We start from the raw sequence: 18398 nt of genomic DNA, 5'->3' as shown, positions 1-18398 counted from the left end.
TGCCAACAGCACATGAAGCAGACACTTTTAAATCTTTCAGCTCACAAGGTTCTAAGAATATACCTAGCCATGAGTCTCTTGGTGCTATACCAGCATCTTTCTGCGGAAGAAGGCATAGAAGAGAAGGAGCTGTATAAGGAGCTGCCTGGATCCCACTGCTCCTGGCTCTCTGGCAGGTGGGGAGAGCATGCAGTGTCCCGGCATCCAGCTGTTTAGGATTGTTTATCTTGTGCTCCTGGTGTTTTGTTCAGTCAGTGATGATGCATAAGATACAACTGGTTTTGACTTCCAGGTAGACAAAGGCCATGAAGCAACCAGGAGTCCCAAACATTTGTTGCTGGCAGAATGCTAAATAAACAGTAGCAACACCTACCTGCGTGGGTGGCAATTAATCACATCAATCAACCAGATCAGCTAGCAAAGCCTTTTTTTTTTCCTTTTCTTTCCTTTTGTTCCTTGTGTGCTCCCAGCTGCTTGTTTCCTGGTTGTTGCTCCTGCTGGCGGTAGAGCTGGGTTGTGCAACCATGTCACCTCTTCTCTGGTGGCCTGGCCATTTAATGCTCTCTGCTCAGTTTAGCAGAGGATTCTCAGCCTACCTTTGAGCATGGATTTATTATCTTTCTGTATTTCGTAGAGACCTGAGCCAAAACTACTACCTGTGGGCCTGTAGACTTATGTGTGCTGTATCCTCTTGAGCCACCCTTCTGGAAACTTTTGAACTCATTGTTTTAGCTAAATTTGATGAAGGAATAGAATTTTCAGAGATAAGTTCCCACAGCTTTTCTAAAATAAATGTGCAGGGGAAAAAATAAGTTAGTCAAAGGGAAAAGTACCATCACAAACTCTTTTTTTAGTAGGCACCTGTAATAAACATGGGAGAAAGACTTTCTGAGAGATGGGACCATGGGAAAACCATCCTTCAAAGCCTGGATAAGCACCACTGGTAACTACTTGAGACACACAAGGCTGTAGATTTGTTTTCCAGGCTTTTTTTACTTTTCTTTTTAATAGAAATGCGACAGCAACTTTTTATCAAAGCTAAACAACATTCTTTTTCTTAAAATTGGAGGAATATTTTACTAGTCTTCCAGCTTTTCCTTTTTGTTTTCATACTTGGTTTTAGGCAAAGACTTACCAATGTGAAGTGTTAGAGATTGCAGGAACTGGTACATGCATAAAAATGCAGAATCCAAGCCAGTAAGTGAAGTGACTGTGGCAGCTGATGGAGAAGAAAAGGTGATCCACTGGAGGAGCTGGATATGTCTTTAAACACCAGACTCTAGTTTTCCCAGAAGCTGAAAATATTGTATAACAGGAATCTTTATTTCTCGGTGAATTGTTATAATAAAATACCTGAAATATCTATGCGGAGGAAATAATTAAATATAAAAAAAATCTCAAGACCAGGACAGTGCCCAGTTTTTCTTCCCACACACGCTAATTCATGTTCTTTCATTTTTTTGCCTTACAACGGGATCCTTGGGCTGTTTTTGTCACAACATCTCTGCTGTTATTTTTCCTGGAGCTGAATTCAGTCATTACAAGATTCAAGAATTTGGCTGGTTTTGATCCAGTGGAATCAAACTTCTTGTTCACTAAAATTTCATCTAGCCCTGAATTGACTTTCATGTTGTACACCTAGTGGAAGAGCAACCCAACAGGACTGGCATTTGGAGAGAAGAAAGTAAATGGTGTAAAAACGTCCTTCTGAAGTTGTGCTCTCTCACATGAAGGAATGGCTGTGCCATGCCAGACTAAGTTTTCTTCTAGCCCTGAATCCTGGTCTCCAAAGGTTTCAAATGTGGATGTCTAAGGGAATAATGTATGGAAAGAGCCAATAGCAGTGATGCACTTCCAGCTTCCTATGATTTGTGGTTGTGAGATTTCCTGAACCAGAGCTTAAGTCTTTGTATAATAATACAATGCTATGAAAAATTCCAGTTGTAAAGGAATATCTTATTTGCATAGTAAAACATTAATTAATTATCTCTGCAATTCTCCTGCACTTGCCAGGGAAGAGCTGTTTTATCTCCCCAGTGGTGGTAATCAATTACCACATAATAGGCTAAGAAATGCCAGAACGAGAAAAAAAATCATGCAGGAAATGTGCAGGTGGGAAATTTTTGCCACCACCTGTAGCTGGGCAGATAACAGTTTATTTCCATGCAGCTTACAAGCTGTGAGCAGTATTAACTTGCATCTTTTGCATAAACTTAGGCCAGTTTTGCTGCTGGCCTGATTTGTGGGTACTCAGAGAATGCAAAATCATGGCATTATGTGGTCTTTGTGCGAAGCTGAAGGAAGTGAAGAGTTTCACTTGGTGGTTCAAGCTCATAAGAGCCTCCTATTTAGCCTGGAAGGCTTGGGGTGCATGTTCCCACCCAGTGTGCAACCAAGGGAGGGTTTCAGGCTACTCTAATCTTCATGCAGTTGGTAATAGGTTGTCTTGAGGGGCTGCAGAAGTTATTTCTCAATAGCTCACAGGTTATTTTTGAAACTCAATCCATTTAATTTCTTTAATGGCTTAGGCAGCAATTGACACTGTGGAACGCTGTGGGCTTGCAACCCAGTATGCACTAGCTTTTAGTATATTAAATAGCTCATTTTGATTCTGTCCTAAAATGGAATCCTTTTGCATCTTTCATGTTCATTACATACGAAACAAGCATAAACCATGACCTTAGTCCTTGACCCTAGTGGAAAGCATATTGAATGAATATCTCTCTTCATTGTGGTCCTTGGCAATATTAGGTTTAATTTACTGAATTTAGAGTTGAAATTTTTTCCTGTGTAAGTTATAACAAAGGCTGCATGTTTCTTAAAGCCTTAAAACTTCACTATAAAAAAAGAATTTCCAAGATTAGGATAGCTGATCCAAAGCATAGGGACCTCTTTGTCTGCTGTATAGATTTTATAGTAGATCCAGTTAATGATCCAGAGAGAAATAACATGGTCAGATGAAGAGTGGTGAAGTAATAGAAACTAAAAGTATGAGATTCCAGGTTTTCATTTCTTCAGTGCTTTGTTAAAGTGTCAGTGTTTTTTCCCGTAATTATTAAAATTTCAGTAATTTGTTGCTCCAGATCAAATCTCCACTTGAATGGCAGTGGCTTAAGCATTCAGCATATTTTAGACTCATTTTGCTATTCAGAGTTCAAGTTAAAAAAACCCCAACCAACCAAACAATAACAAAAAAACCCCACAAAAATGAAAACAAACCTCCTAGAAGCCACTGTCTTAAGAATGACTTCAATCATACAAGGGCACAGCAGCTGGTTTGAAGGAGTATTGCGTCCATGTCAGGTAAAATACTTACTTTCTAGGCGTTTGTTGTCAGCAAAATTTATAAAAATGCCTACATCGCAATGCTTTAGCAGATACTGTCCAACAACTCTGCAGCCTCCTCCTTACTTTGAAATGGAAGGCTACCAGAAGCTGACAGTGGTGAAGTTGGCCAGGTCAGCCTGCCTACTGCCGAGTCCTTGACTTGTGGTTTCTTTCAAATACTTTGGGCTGTCAACTCCCTTTGCTCTTCGCATCTATGTACTTTTAAAGGTCATTTGTCACCTAAAGAATTTAGAATCTCAAGTCTGGAACACAGACTGTTCCAGGGCTGCCATACTGCTGAACTAGTTTTTTTTACACCCTCTTTTTTTTTTTTTTTCCCTCACCAGATTAGATGACGTTCTTCCACTAAAAGGTTGATTCACTTCAGTGATTGACAGGAAGGTGAACAAGAGATTTGAAAGCTTCAGAACAGAAATCCCTTTACTAAATCAGGCATGTTCTGCTTTTTACAAAATTAGCTCCTCCAGTTCTATCAGGGATTAACATTTTTTGCAACTCAGAAGAGGTGTACAAAAAAACAAATCCTTTATGGTGCTGTTAACAGCTAGCAGTGCCGAAGTAGGTTCTGCCATTATTTGCTTAGAAGAAAAACAACACTTGCAATCTGACCTGAATGAAGCATTTTTACTATGTTCAACTGTTGAAACATAAGATTAGAACCTAACTACATAAGTGGTAAAATGGCTAGCATTTACATCTTCTACCAATTAACTACTGCTTGTGAATTCTTTAACAATTTGTTCTCCGTTACATTCCAAAAATTTAGTGAATTTCCATGTCAGAGTTTTGTACACTGATATAGCAGCAGTATTTCTATAGGAATATAAATATATTTTACTTATGTCCACAATGGAAGGCTAAGGGAGTGCAACTTGGTCTGAATAACCAGTGAGACATGTGCTGCTTTTTCACTCTCTCCTTTTTCTTACCTTATCCTCCAGTACATCCAGCAGAAGTAACACTCTTTATAAGATCTCCACTTCTTGCCAAGGTGTAGGGCAGAAGTAAGAAATAATTTAACCCTTTAGGAGAAATAATTTTTTAAGTGATGACACTCTGCCAACCATGCAGCTGAGGAGAAATGATATTTTCAGTCTATCCATCTCTTTCTTTGCAGACTCCTAGAGAATCATGAAGTCCATTCAGAGACCAAAGGGAGTACACCATTGCTGGGTAAAAAGAGGAGGTTCACAGACAAGGGGCTTCATGATGCTGTGATTCTGTATGAACATGAAGGTAAGCATGACCTTGGTGTTACCCTTGAGATTTTGTGTTCCCTGCTTGATCCTTTTGTTTTCTAGAACAGAGAAGGAGGATTATGCTCTCAAGCAGTGGCATTCCCAGTAAAGTGCATCTCCTTAAGCTCCTTGTTTCCTGCCCACTGTTTATTTCTTTTCTGCTTAAAATGCCCACACTTCTCTTTCTGGCACATATTTATATTTAGAGGGTGATATTTCATTGTGCTGTATATTTGATAATTTTGTCTCTGAATGAATGCAATATATATAGAATACATCTGTTTCTCTTGTTTTGCTTGGGGTTTTTTTTTTACATATACAAGTCTGGGTGTCATTTTCTTTGGAAAGGTGATTTTCAAAGTGTCCTTCTCCAGATATTTCAGGTCTTAATTTTTAAAATACCCCAGTGAACTTGCCTTGAGAATTTTTATTGCTCTCTCCCCCATGTGAGTCACTCATGTGGACAACTTTTCTGTGTTTTTCCAAGTTCTCTTAATCTTCAAGAAAGATGGAACAAGTAGTGGAGTAACAATTAATTTGTGGTGTCTGCAGATGAGGAGTAAATTTCTGGTACCTGATGTTTGAAAACAAATTTTGAGGATTAATTAAACAGTGAATCTCTGATAGAAAGGTACTCTAGTTAGGTTTTGCTATGGGCACAAACTTCAAGCCTCAGTTTTATTACCTGCAACTTTTTTGATCTAATTGCTGAGAAAATACAGGGAAGACTCCTAATGACACAAATCCAAGGAAATATATCACTGAAATGGGAACATCAAGATTTCCGTTTAGTCTGAAATGCCACCCAAAGATGCTTTTCCAAAGACTTTCTGGTTCTCTCTTGGAAACCTTACAAGCTTTTGTTTCCCCTTGGGGCTTCTAGAATTTCCCTGTTTAGACTGGAGGGTCTCTGAAGCGGAGGCTGTTTTGATAAACTGTGTGTACAGCACCTTACACAATGGACCTCTGATCACAGCCTGCATCTCCACGTTATGGCAGTGCAAATAAATATATGAACAACTGTCCCTTGAACAGGAAGGAAAATAAAAATCAGATTCCCCAGAGAGTTGACGCATATATGGTAACCAGTCTCCTATCATAATAATGTTGTGTTTGTTGAAATCCAAGATTCAGTAGATGTTCAGCTTTCTTAGCATGGCAGAAGTGCTCTCCCATTTTGTCCTATATCCTTGTGCAGAAGTTTTTGCTTGTTTGCTTTTTATCCTGTTTTGCCTGACACTAGGGGAGACTTTGTTTTACTAACATTTGTGGCCATCACTTTGATCTGCAACAGGAAAGCTCAAGATTGGCTCCTTTGCCCATAGGGAAACAGATGAGATCAGAATATGCCAGTTTTAAAAACCTCAATAGATTGGCTCTAGAAAAAATAGTTCTTGTTTCTTAGTTAATTGCAAATTACATCTTCATTTTAAAAAAAACACTATGTTTTCTACACATGATTATTAATTTGTGAAGGCTGGAGGCTGATTTCTATTTATTCCTGACACAGATTAGGTTATTTGTTCCTTGTAAATAGAAGAAATATTGTTGTTTCTGAAGTCTCATTTACTGCAGGTTTTTGTGCTTGCTTGTTTTCTAATGCTCCTCTGCCATAGTGTTTGTTAGCAAAATTGTCACTCTTGACAAGTACTTCCAAAAATGTGTTGTTATAGGCCAGGGTGGTGCAATATCAAGTCGGGCATGGGTAAAAAAGGGTTCCCTTCATTCCAGCAAGTGCTGGGCAACTGCACCAGTGATGGTGACTCAGCTGATTCTAGACCAGCTTCCCTTCTTCCTAACAAGGGAGGAAGTGGGATTTACTCAAGGACATTCTGGAGAATCAATGAGAGGAACACCAGAGGAGCAGACAAAGGTCATGCCAACTCCATCAGTTTCTCCTGCAGCAGTTGTGGTGACTGGGCAGAGAAGCACTGGCAGCTGTGCTTTGCCCTCAGTGTTCAGCCTTTAGAGCAAGGCATGCTCCATCTCCTGCTCTGGGATTTTGCAGTCACAGGAAGTGGCTCAAGTAATGGTGTCTCTGTTCCTTATTGAGTCTTCTGGTGGGTAACAAAAGTCTGGAAATAAATCTGTATGTGCTAAACCACCAGGCTTTCTGCTGGTAGCTGCAAACAACTGGATATTGCAGCATGCCTTAAGAAAAAGATGGCTGTGTAGCCTGCTATAAAAACTGACTTGTACAAAGCAGAGTATGGTGGCTCAGCCATATCCCCTGTGCACCACCTTTCCTCGGCTGGACCTGCAAGGTGTTTCCCTGTGTCTACTTGTTTGCACTAGAAATGGAGGAAAAGTCTGCCTGCATTCCTCCCCCGCTACACTGTGAGTGTTCAGGGCAGCCTGGAGTTTCACATGATAGGTGCAAATGTCTGCAGAAGGATCTTCCTCAGTGTCAGCTTTCCTCTTCCAGATATTTCCTCCTTGCCTCTGCATGTGAAATGAGCAGTTTGCAGGAGTACAGAAAATCCTAGGGGCTATAAGGACTCAGCAGGTGCTGAGAAGAGTTTTGCAGAAATACTTATTTAAAGTTTAAAACAAATTTTCTTTGACCTTTTTCATGCCCTGTTTGTGCTTGTTTGCCACTGGTGTTCATGTTGGTGCAATTTGGGGCTGGGGGGTATAGGAGTGGTCACAGAATAATAATTAAATTGGAGTATTTGCAGCAAAGCTTTTCATTAGCATCAGAGAAGTGACTGACTATAAGAGAGAACCTTAAGGCATCATGAAAGCAAAACAAAACAGTTATGTCCAGTCAGAACAACTCCAGTTGTGAATTTAGCTTTTAACAATCCTTACAAAGTGTTCAGTCATTATTAACAAAATGATGTAATAATAATAATAATAATTTTTCTTGAATAAATATGAGAACTCTGGAGTAGGTGACTGCCAACAGTAATATCTTCTCTTTCATATTTTTCTTTCATCTAATGTTATCATATTGTGTGTTAGCTGGTTACAGAGACAATCTATGATTATAAACAGGAGAGAGTTCCTTTATTCTATCATAGGAAAAAAAAGGCAAGTTATCCATAATTCTCCTCACAGTTTATGGTCTATACAATGTGAAGCGGTTGAAGCCCTCTAAGAAAGTACCTTTGACTCTTCCTTCCCCCAAAGCATGTGCCAAACATTTACATTTTTGTCATGCTGTGAAACTACAGAACATACGTAAGTTGTTCAGAACAAGAAATACGTCACTTTTCTTTGGAGGAACATTGTACTTGCTGGCAAACTTTGTCTTGAACAAACATTGTGAAATTTTGGTTTGGGCAGCCATTCAAGAATACCCCAAAACCATGATCACTGGAGAAGATTTCTGGATTTGTGCAGCAGTTTCTAGGCCAATACAGTCTCTCTCAAGAATGAGGGTATTTATGAAGGTAGCTTTAAAAAGTCTGTCTCAAAACTCTAACTGTTCTAATTCCAAAATCCAGAAAACAAATAAGCCAGCTGTTAAGGAGTATGCCTGGCAGGTACCAGCGAGTTAGATGGTAGCGTGACTTTCACATGAACTTCCTGTAGATAATTCAGCCTTACAGCAAATCCTATAATTCTCTCCTCTTATCCATCTCAAATATTGCAATTATTGCAAATATGACTTGGGCATTTCATGAGGCATTAATCATCTTTATCAGATGTTTGGCTTCAGAAATTATTTTGTAATGCTGTTTACTTTGTTACTCAGAGATGAGTTATTACAGAACAGTGGTGTTGGCCATGGGAAAAGGCTGAAAGGAGGTGAAAGGCTTTATCCTTTGCATTAAGAAGCAATTGTAGAATGATTATGTGGCTAGGTGTGCACTTTCAAAGGCAGCTGTGCCTATTCCTTGCCATCAGACAAGGAATAACCATGAATAACGGTTCCATGATTTGTTGCTATGTTTGGTTTTCCATCCAATTCTGCTTTCCACTGAAGTCAGCATACCTACAAGGTGTAGCCTCATTGGGAAAAGTAGCACCCATCAGCTATCAGGTGAACTAAAAAAAAAAAAAGAGAATACAACTTATAACTTGGACTCTTGTATCCTGTGGTGTGTGCATATGCTGGTTTTAAAATATGTTGAATCCAAATCCTGTGCTTGACTAGAGGCAGATGCAGTACAAATCCCAGTTGTTCAAACACCAGCCAGGGTGTCTGCCCTGCCTGCAACTGCAAGGTTGCTTAATTGAATTTAGTGAGGTTGTCCATGTGCAACTCAATTGGCAGGCAGTTGCCAGAAGCATCTGATGAGCTCTCCTGAAATTCTGCTCCATAGGGCAGCTTTCTGTAACCAGCAGTGGGACAGGCTACTGTACTGCTTCTGTAGGAGGGTGTCACAAAACACTGTTTCCCAGGGGAAAACCAGCCTAGCTCTCTGCTTCTGAAACAAACTATTTAGCCAACATGGATGAGCTGTCCAGACTTCTCCCCAGATATCCCGATATAAACTTGCAGTTCAGCATGTTATGTGGAGTTAATATCTCCTGCCATGTGTGGGTGGAATGTCCTCTGATTTTTGCTGTAATTGAGTAGATGGGCATATTGCAGCCCAGCTGTGTTTAACATTACCTTTTACATAGCATTTATGTCCAGCAGTGAATTGACCTCTAGGAGAGTCGATTCTAGTAGTCACATGGTCCTCCAGCAGTGTATGGAAGCCATGAACTAGACAGTGAAGCAGAATCAGCCTCTTCTTCAGCCTGCTCTCCTTCCCTGCCCCTGCCCTGCAGTGGCTGAGTCTCTGAAATATTAATTCCCCAGCAATTGTCTCTCGGATGAAACTGATACTAAAATGTTAAAAATGAAAGAGCCATTATTCCAATCCTCTGGAGATTAGTTATTAACCTATAGGTACAGGCTAGAAAACACAAATGTTTTAAGGTTGATATGTGGTTAAACTGTGAATTTGAAGTGGAGCGGTTTGGTTTGCCTTTTTTTTTAAAGAAAAAACCATTTTTATCTAATCTTATTCCAGAGTTTAAGGGCAGACACAGGGAAATGGGAAGCATATGATCTGCTGTCCTCAATATTTTGTCACCTTAAAGTAGAGATGGCTGGTTTCTACAGAATTTTTTGGTTTCAGATTCAGGTCACTTCTTGGTTTGTTATTAAAATAAAGTAAAATACATATAAACAGCTTTTTCACTGCTCTAACAGCTCTGTATTGTTAAGAAAATGAGATCAACCTTGATGAATGGGCTTGGGAAATTGACAGACAGGGAAAAGCAAAGGCTGGTTTTGCTTGTGGGACGTGAGCTGGCCCTGCAAATCTGAGGCAAACTTGCACTGCTTTTCTGACATCAAGGCTTGTAAAGCTTGGCTGATTCTTATAAAAAATTTCTTGCTCAAGGTTCGTGGAAATTAAAGTATGAAGAGAAAGTTCTTTATTTTAAAAAGTGTTATTTTATATTAAAGCATGAAGCATCTGCAGTATCAAGAAGGCTCCTTTGGAATGATGGAATGGGGTCTGGGCCTAAGGGAAATTCTCCTCTCATCTTTGGGACTGTCTTCAGTTACTTAAGTCTGGGAGTGTGTCTTTCAGGATAATTCCAATCAGATGGGAACTACTGGAGAATCACTATGATTTTAGTATATTGGCTGCATTAAGTCTCTGTTACAGAGGACCTCAATACTAAGTAAGCAGCCTGGGAATACTTTCCTGTAAGAAACAGCATAATTCTCATGTCTACATGTGCCTAGTGTCCTGCATTCAGGGTTGATGTAATTTCTGCCTCTGAGAAGAAATAAATGAATATCAAGCCCAGAGGGAAAGAAACATTCCAGAACTTGACTGAGAGAGTGGTAGTTACAGGGAAAGGATGAAAAAGAATAGGAGGATTTCTAAACTAAGACAATATTTTGCAAGAAACCAGCATGGTGGAGAAAAGTATATCATGCAGAAAATGGTTCAAAGATGCAGATATGGAAACAAGAGCATATGGATTCTGCCAGCAAAATGGAAACAACAAAGTTGTTTCTCCATTTATATATATATTAAAACATTTATGACTATTACAAAGTCTGTTACAGAAGATGACAGGGGTGGTGTTTGCTTGTTTATAGGAGGAGAGTGAAAGGCTGGAAGAAGGCAGAGACAAAACAAGTGGGTGTGCTGGTGCCTCTCATTATTACATAAATGGAGGTTTTCATTCTCCTTCTTGCTGCCCCTCCATTTCCAAATAATTTTGCATGTCTAGATTGTTTTGCATCCTTTGGGGTCTTTATACCATGTCTCATTAACTGTCAAATATTTGTATGAATTCTCAGTGCAGTATTGCTGAAATTTCAATCCCCTGAGAAACTTGTGCCTTTGATGATAACAAGCCAATTATCAAAACTAAAAAAAAAGAAAAAAGGTTTCATAACTGTAGATTTCATTGGTAGTGAGGTGTGCAAACAGAATTTAGGATCCTATTTACCTATATGACAAGGTTCGGCACTTTGTGACAATTAATGTTGTAATCATACACTAAGTTTTTATCTCCTTATTTTATCAGTGAAATTGGGAATTTCTGATAGATAAATATTTCCTTAAATTTTTTTTAAAGTTTTTCGATTGGAAAGTTGAAATTGGATATATGAGCTGGAACAAACATAGGTTGTTATTACAAAAGTGGACATCAATTTAAGCCATTTTTGGTGAGGTTCTTTGTTCAATATTTAAGCTGGAAACTTTTACACTTTCCATCTGTCTCCCTTCAAGTTATGTGTTGTAGTAATCAAGTATTGTGACAACTGAAAATCTACAAAAAAGATATCCATTCCCAGCTGGAATGATAATATCAGGTATTTCATAAAGCTTGAAAGGGTGATGTTTCCTAACAACAGCAGGATATAAGGGAGAGAACCAAAAGAGGAAAAATAAAGGAAATTTCTACCCCCTCTTTGCTGGAAAGTTCCACATGTTTGTCTCTAGAAGAAGCAGAGCACAGGTAAACTTGCCAGATTCTTATGTCATCCTGGAACATTTCTTGTTCCCATTCTCTGCTTTTAGAATTTGAAATTGTTCAGACCCACTATTCTCAAGTGAGCAGAAATGTTATTTTAATGTGCGCTTATTATAAACTATGAATTTTTTTTTTAATTTTTGCTGTTTCTGACTTTTTGGACTCATTGTTCCTCAGTGATCTGATCCTTCATGCTCAGAAATGTTTGGTGTTGGGGCACTCAAGTGGTCATGGAGAAGCAGCACTTGCCAGGAGTCAGGTATTGCCCAAAGTTGGTAGCACTGATTCAGAAAGTGGCTCTTCCCTGTGAGTCAGGATTCAGAAAGTCATTTTGTTGTTCTCCCTTTGAATGAAAAAGAAGTTCTAATGTTTAAATGCAGCTAGATACAACTAACATCGTAGTGCCCTTGAGGTGCAAATGACTAATCTTAGTTTCAAAGGAATCCAGACATCTTACATGGTGTGAAGATGAAATAGGCATTACAGCACTAACAGCGAGGTTAACATAGGTGATTACCTGCAAAAAGGCACATGAAAGTTGCTGCTTCTCTTCCCCCTCCCTCCAGCCTTCTCCTACACTGCAAATAGCACATGAAGGTCACCTGTGGAGCATTGTGGCTGGCTTTGGGTTATTTTACTTGTTTATATGTTTTTCTGGATAGAAAAAGTAAACAAGAAAGGAACATTTTTGCCCATTGAGAGCAAAGGAGTTGAAATTCTTGGTTTCTCTGTGTTGCTGCTTTTGGTTTTCAAATCCCACTGGCGAAATTCCGAGGTCTGGCTCCTACTTTTAAGCTTGTGGTGAGCCCAAGTGTCCTTTCCAATATATTCTGCTTAGCAAAGGCTGAATGTCAAAGTACAAAACTGTAGTGGAACTAGTTGGTTCCGAATAATGATTTTTTTTCCTTCTTTTTTTTTTCTCTTTAAGTGTTGAGTGACCATTGCTAGCCACTGCTAGTTTTTTTGCTTTATCTTTCTAATAATTTTTTAAGGCCCACCTTGGTAGGTTACTTGACTTGTCTTACCCTGACTGCAGGTGAATTATGTCTTGGGGTTATAGAATCAGTTGCCCAACAGAACTTCAAATGTGCGGTCACTGCTGACATTTAAAAGCAGATTGAATAAATTAAAATGCCTTCTCCAGCTATTAACTATATTCTGTCCTCAGTTACTGAAATATTATTATAAAACTATTTGCCAAAAATAAAGGAAGATCTTGCTCTCCAGAACACTTCTACTAAGAAGTAGCCACACAGAGAATTAGAGGGAGGGCTGATGGATTGGACTGGAGTAAGGATGTTTTGTCAGCACTTGTTAATCACCATGTTGCATGCTCACTCAGTCCACATACACATAAATACAGGACATCTTAATATCATTCTGTATTGGCCAGATCTACCGAGATCATATTATTTGTAAATAATATAGTAAAACAGCACAAGAATCAGCAGCCAGCACAGGGTTTGCTAAAAATTATGGAAGATGTGAACAGTGGAAGAAGTTTGCTGTAACACTGCTAAAGGAGCTTCTTCAAATGAAAAAAAAAAAACCTAACACTGTTCAGAAAAAGCTACAAATAGTTAGTAGAAAGAAATAGAAAACTCAAGAATTGTAAATCAAGAACTCATAATTCAATCAAGTCTGTTAGTCTGGCTTACCACTTTTAAGGGGTCACTATTTATTTAAGGACCCATAATTTTAGATACCCATAAATCAAAAGTTTGTGTGTCCATATTGATGGGAATGCATGTGAGTTCCTGCTCTCTAGGAGCTGAAGATAAAAACAGATTAAAGTTGCCAACTACGAATGGCAGAAGTGGTTCAGGGCTGTGCTTTTGGCTCCTGAAGAGGATTACAATTCCATGCCTTGATTCTGGTAACGATAAAATATCCAAATCCAGACTGGCCTTGGCCTTCTTCTGCTATGTGTTCATTAACATGATAAAAACCCCTCCACTACAGTTTAACCTAAACTCCTGGATCAAAGACACTTTTGCAAGCTGCTGTTTCATTGTACTCAGTGATGCTGAAGACTGACTTTGTGTCTGCCTAGAAAAGTGTTTGCATTTCTAGCTTCAGTCCATCAGGCCACTAAATTTAATCAGACAGGTAGTCCCAAACTAAAACAGATAATTGGAAAGCATTCAAAAGCAGTGGTCAGTGTCTAATTTAATAAATTCCTGACCTGGAATTTTTGCTGAGAATGTGACTTTAAAGGCAGCTCTCATGAGGTGAAGCATCTAGTTCATGTAATTTAATACTTTTGACCATGAAATCTAACTTCCTGTTTTTTTATAAAAGAAAAATTCTAAATAGCCACAAAAAATATAATTAATTAATACTAGAAGGATGTCAAGTGTTCAATCTTCAGAAGAGTATCCTGGTAATGGATCTTCAGGTACTGCCCAACCACAGTTTCAAGAAATCTTGATACTCCAGGGTTCACAAATAACCAGAAAGGAAAAGAATTCATGGTAGAGGGCATGGAAAGGAAAGAACAAACAAAAAGAAAGGGTCTATCTAGGAATGCAGCTGAGAGAACAATACATATTAGGCCAAAGACTAGGAAGGAGCAAGAGACTGAAAGGAATTAAAGGATATAAGAGAAAAAACTGCAGAAAAAAAAAAAGGCTGACATGGAAAAATAAGAAGGCCATGGACACCCAGGAGTTCTTTTGTAGTTCTGACTTTTGAAAAAGCGTTTCTGGTGCTGACCATCAGCTAGAATTTTTTACATATCCGGTGTTTTCTGAGGAAAGTGTTTTATTCTGTGTGCAGAACTACTAGCAATTGTTTCTGGCATGCTTGGCTCACCTTTCCTTTGCACTTTGGCTAGAATTATTAGCTAACCCTATGCCACTGAGGGTAAGGTCACTACATCAGTAATAAAGTCTAACGTGCTCTTATATAGAGGAGGGATTAGATAAGCTCATCCACAGCTTCTTCTGTTATTCTGAATAGTTTTACCCTAACAAATACCTAAATCTTCTTTTCATATCAACAGTAGTCAAGAAACAGTAACCCTAGTAACTTTTTCTAGCTCAATATTTTTTTCCAGTTTAAAAAAGTTCTTAGCATGTTGAAACACAGAAGTGACTGTACAACAGAGCCCAAGGCTAACCTTTGTAGGCAAGTGTTAGCTTAGTCACAGAGAGACAGATTAGGAGAGAAAAAAATTGTAATTGAATATTTTATTCAGTAATTCCATTTTGTTTTCAGAAGAAGGTTTCAGGCAAAAAGATAATGACAGCAATTTATTCAATTTATCCAATGAAATATTTCAGATCATACTAATAGACTGAAATGATGTTCACATGTGTCGTTTTAGCCATAGTTTCCTATGGAGACAAACTCTTTAGGTCAAGATTACATGTCAGTAGTTATTCTCCACCTAGTAGACCTAGGTGCAGTCTACCGAGATGGACGTTGCAAAAGCACAGGACTTGCATAATTGATGATGTGGGCTGGGGTTTCTTCAAGCAACTGCCTTTTCCTTGTGATGACAAACTGAGACAGCCTCTTTTCTGGGGGTCAGACAAGCTCTCGTTTGTCAAAACTTGTGTAACTTTTGTAAAATCTTCAGATTTGATTTCTTACTCAAAGAATACTTTGTTAAAATTCTGATCTTGTTAAAATGACTTATTAGAATATTTTCAGGAAAAAAAAAGTAACTGTGAATTTAAATCGATCTCCATTCTACCTAAACCAACAACAAAACAAACAGAAAAATGAAACTAAAATGAGGAAATGCAAATAATTTGAACTGGGAATAGTGACGTTCTTCACCTTTTTTTTCCCCCCCCTTTCCCTTTGGTTTACTAATTCAGGTTTATACTAATTGAGGTTTTCTGTTCCCTACATTGTGAAACAGTACACCTTTTCTTGAGTTTCATGATTTAGGAAAAAACAAATGTTTTCTGAACTCGAGAAGTTAGGGCATGAAACTTGTTTTCCTTACGTAGCAATGTAACATATGTAAAGCATTCAAGCCTTTCACAATGTAGCCCATTCTGGTATGTGACCAACGTGTAGATGCCTATCAGAGATGAGCTTGGGAAGAAAGAGATGAGGAAATTTTATGCAGACTCACATTTTCTCTTAGTTTATATGGGCTTTTTTTTCTTGTTATATTTAGTTACATTAACTGAAGATGTAGTTGCTCCATCAGTGAGTGGAAAGGAATTGTCCTGTTCCCATCAAGGGTTGCACTGTACTAAAGCTGGACAGCTTTTCTAGGCCTTGACCAACTGCTGGAGCTGTGTGTGTTTAGATGAACCCCATAAAGTGTCTCCATTTGCATAGGCAAATGCACATGCCAGTGGCACTTGCACAACACCTCACAGCTGTGTGCCCAGGTAGGTAACCTGCATGGCAGCTCTGGTAATCTGTTTGCTCATGCAACAGCCACTTACTTATGTAGAGAGCCCTGAATTTCAGTGTCAGAGCTGGTCCATAAAAGTCCATGGAAATGCAAGTGAACCCTAAAATGCAGTTTCCAGGAAGCCAGATTGAAGCCCTACAGTGTCTCCCTGGAGCATGGTGCCCTGTTGGATTGCTGCAGCATCTCTTTGCAACCTGTACTAAGATCATTTCTTACAAAATATAGTTGAAAATCCAGGATGCTTCCAGTTAGCTTTGATGTCTGGAAAAACACACTTTCACGTAATTTATTTCAAGCTGGAATTGCAAATCCAAATTACTGTAAAGGCAATAAATGGTTTTGGAGCAGATGGATCAGAAAGTTCGTGTTCATATTGCAGCAGTGGATTCATGCTGGCAGCTCACTGCCATTCTGCATAAAGGGAGGGGAAGGGAGTGCTTCTCAGCATTCTACTTTTATGTCCAGAGACACCCAAATAAGCATCCTTTCACACCTCCACTACCTTCAACTTGTTTCTTTGGGGTAGAAATCATGAACTCATAGAATGGTTTGGGTTGGAAAGAACCATAAAAATAATCTAGTTCCAAACCCCCTGCTATGGGCAGGGACACCTTTTACTGCACCAAGGTGCTAAAGTCCCTATCTCACCTGGCCTCGAACACTGCCGGGGATGAGGCATCCACAACTTCTCTGGGCAACCTGTTCCAGTGCCTCACCACCCTCACAGTAAAGAATTTTTTCCTAATATCTAATCTAAACCTACCCTCTTCCAGTTTAAAGCCATTACCCCTTGGAAAAATCCAGGCCAGAAGGAAGCAGCAGGTGATGGGATGCTCCAAGCAAATCCCCTGGCTCACAGTGTAGGTGTGACTCAACTAAATCTCTTCACAGCAGAAATACTTGTCACCTGCCAAGTGGAGGTTCTTTGAACCACTAAATGTTAATCTCACTACTTTTATTCCCATTATCAAGGATTGTACAGCCTCTCCAATTTCCTTTATATTATTGAGTTTTCTCAATATTCCCTTTCAGCATTGGTTACTCCTATATCCTCTGTATCTCCTTGCCTGCCTTGTAATTCTGCTAATCCACATCTTCTCTAGTAAAAACAGCAAGCTCCTACATTCCACCATATCAGATGTCTTACAGGACTTGACATAAATCTGCCATATTTCCAAGAAAATAAGTTCTGAAAGAAAGATTAAAAGCCATAGCCCCATTTTAATCAACTCAAGATGTATTTTATGCTATTTTCTATCTGCTTCCATGTGTTTGCATACAACAGCAGTAAGACTTACAGGTCTGTAGGGGCCATCAAATTCCACCTTTCACTTTTTTTTTTTCCTGTTCTCCTCTCATATGGTTTTGTTTTGTTTCCAACATAGACACAGAGTACAGTAGAGGTATTTAAAAGAGGGAAAATCAGTAAGAGCTCAAATCCAGCAAGAGTTCTTTATGTGAACTTCCAAGATATTCAGGAGGAGTTTGTTGTACAAACCCTTAACGAGATCGTGTTTGACAGGAATAGTCTATCAAGCTAGCAATTGCACCGTGTTCCTCAGTGCAATGACAATTCTCTACACAATGGCAACAATGGTTTGTCTGTCCAAGTTTATTTTAATAGCATGTGATGTGGAGGGACTTGAAAGTTAGGGAATGTTTTTTGCTCTGATCTTGGTATCTCTAGGTTGCATACTGCAATTTGTGTCAGCAAATTGGAAATAAAGTAACTTTAATGGCTTACTATTCCAACATTATTAGAGAGTATAAAAAATAAGTTAAAAAAAATAAAGTTAAGCAGGAGTTACCATAATTAATTATCAGCACTCAAAAGACTTACGTGAGAATGTTAATAATAAAAACTTGTGGGCATCATGGTGATCCAGCCAGCAGACACGGCAGGTGCTGGGGTGACAGTCTGTACCCTGCAGTCACAGCCCTGGCACTGATCATGGGAATATACACAACTTTAGCTAGAAGCAAAGTGCATGAGGATTGCTTATAACTTCAGTTCACTGCAGTTGTTGATGCTGCAGCTCAGATCAGCATTTACTTGACTAAAGGACGTTTAAGATGATGAAATGAGCTCTAATTATAATGTGCTGAAAGAGCTGCTGAAAAATTGTCTGCTTTCTGCTTTTAATTTAGCTGGAGGCATTGGAAAAGAAATCCAGGGGGTGGAAATAACTTCTTAAGTCACAGTAAAGGTTTCATATGTATTCTTCAGGAAACTTCCATGTCTTTTTTGGTGTCTCAGGCCCTGTCCTAGTACAGCACAACAATGTGCATTTGACCTCAACCATATGATAAATTTCAGTGAGATCAGAGGGGCACTGGAAAGCAAGAACACATCATAGGAATTTTGATCAAATTTGGAGCTAGGCAGGTCCCAGTATTAGGCTTTGGATTCTCTTTGGACGGTCATTTTGAGCTGTGTGCGGTCATTTTGAGCAGCCATAGAAGGCTGGCTTCTTTTAACATCTCCTTGT

At 39.0% G+C, this 18398-nt stretch overlaps 1 long non-coding RNA gene across 1 annotated transcript in view; it reads left to right on the top strand.

Moving 5' to 3' along the window:
• The window catches only part of LOC146441582 (uncharacterized), a 163168-nt gene that overhangs the window by 99984 nt on the left and 44786 nt on the right, over nt 1-18398 (top strand). The window contains exon 3 of the long non-coding RNA XR_014849973.1: nt 4466-4584. This is a non-coding gene — a long non-coding RNA (uncharacterized LOC146441582). The remainder of the gene's footprint in view (nt 1-4465; nt 4585-18398) is intronic.

Source organism: Lichenostomus cassidix, chromosome 2, assembly GCF_008360975.1.
Source record: "Lichenostomus cassidix isolate B80296 chromosome 2, HeHo_3.0, whole genome shotgun sequence".
NCBI classification, from domain to species: domain Eukaryota; kingdom Metazoa; phylum Chordata; class Aves; order Passeriformes; family Meliphagidae; genus Lichenostomus; species Lichenostomus cassidix.
Note: the sequence above shows the minus strand (reverse complement) of the source record. Positions and strands in the feature narration are given on the sequence as shown.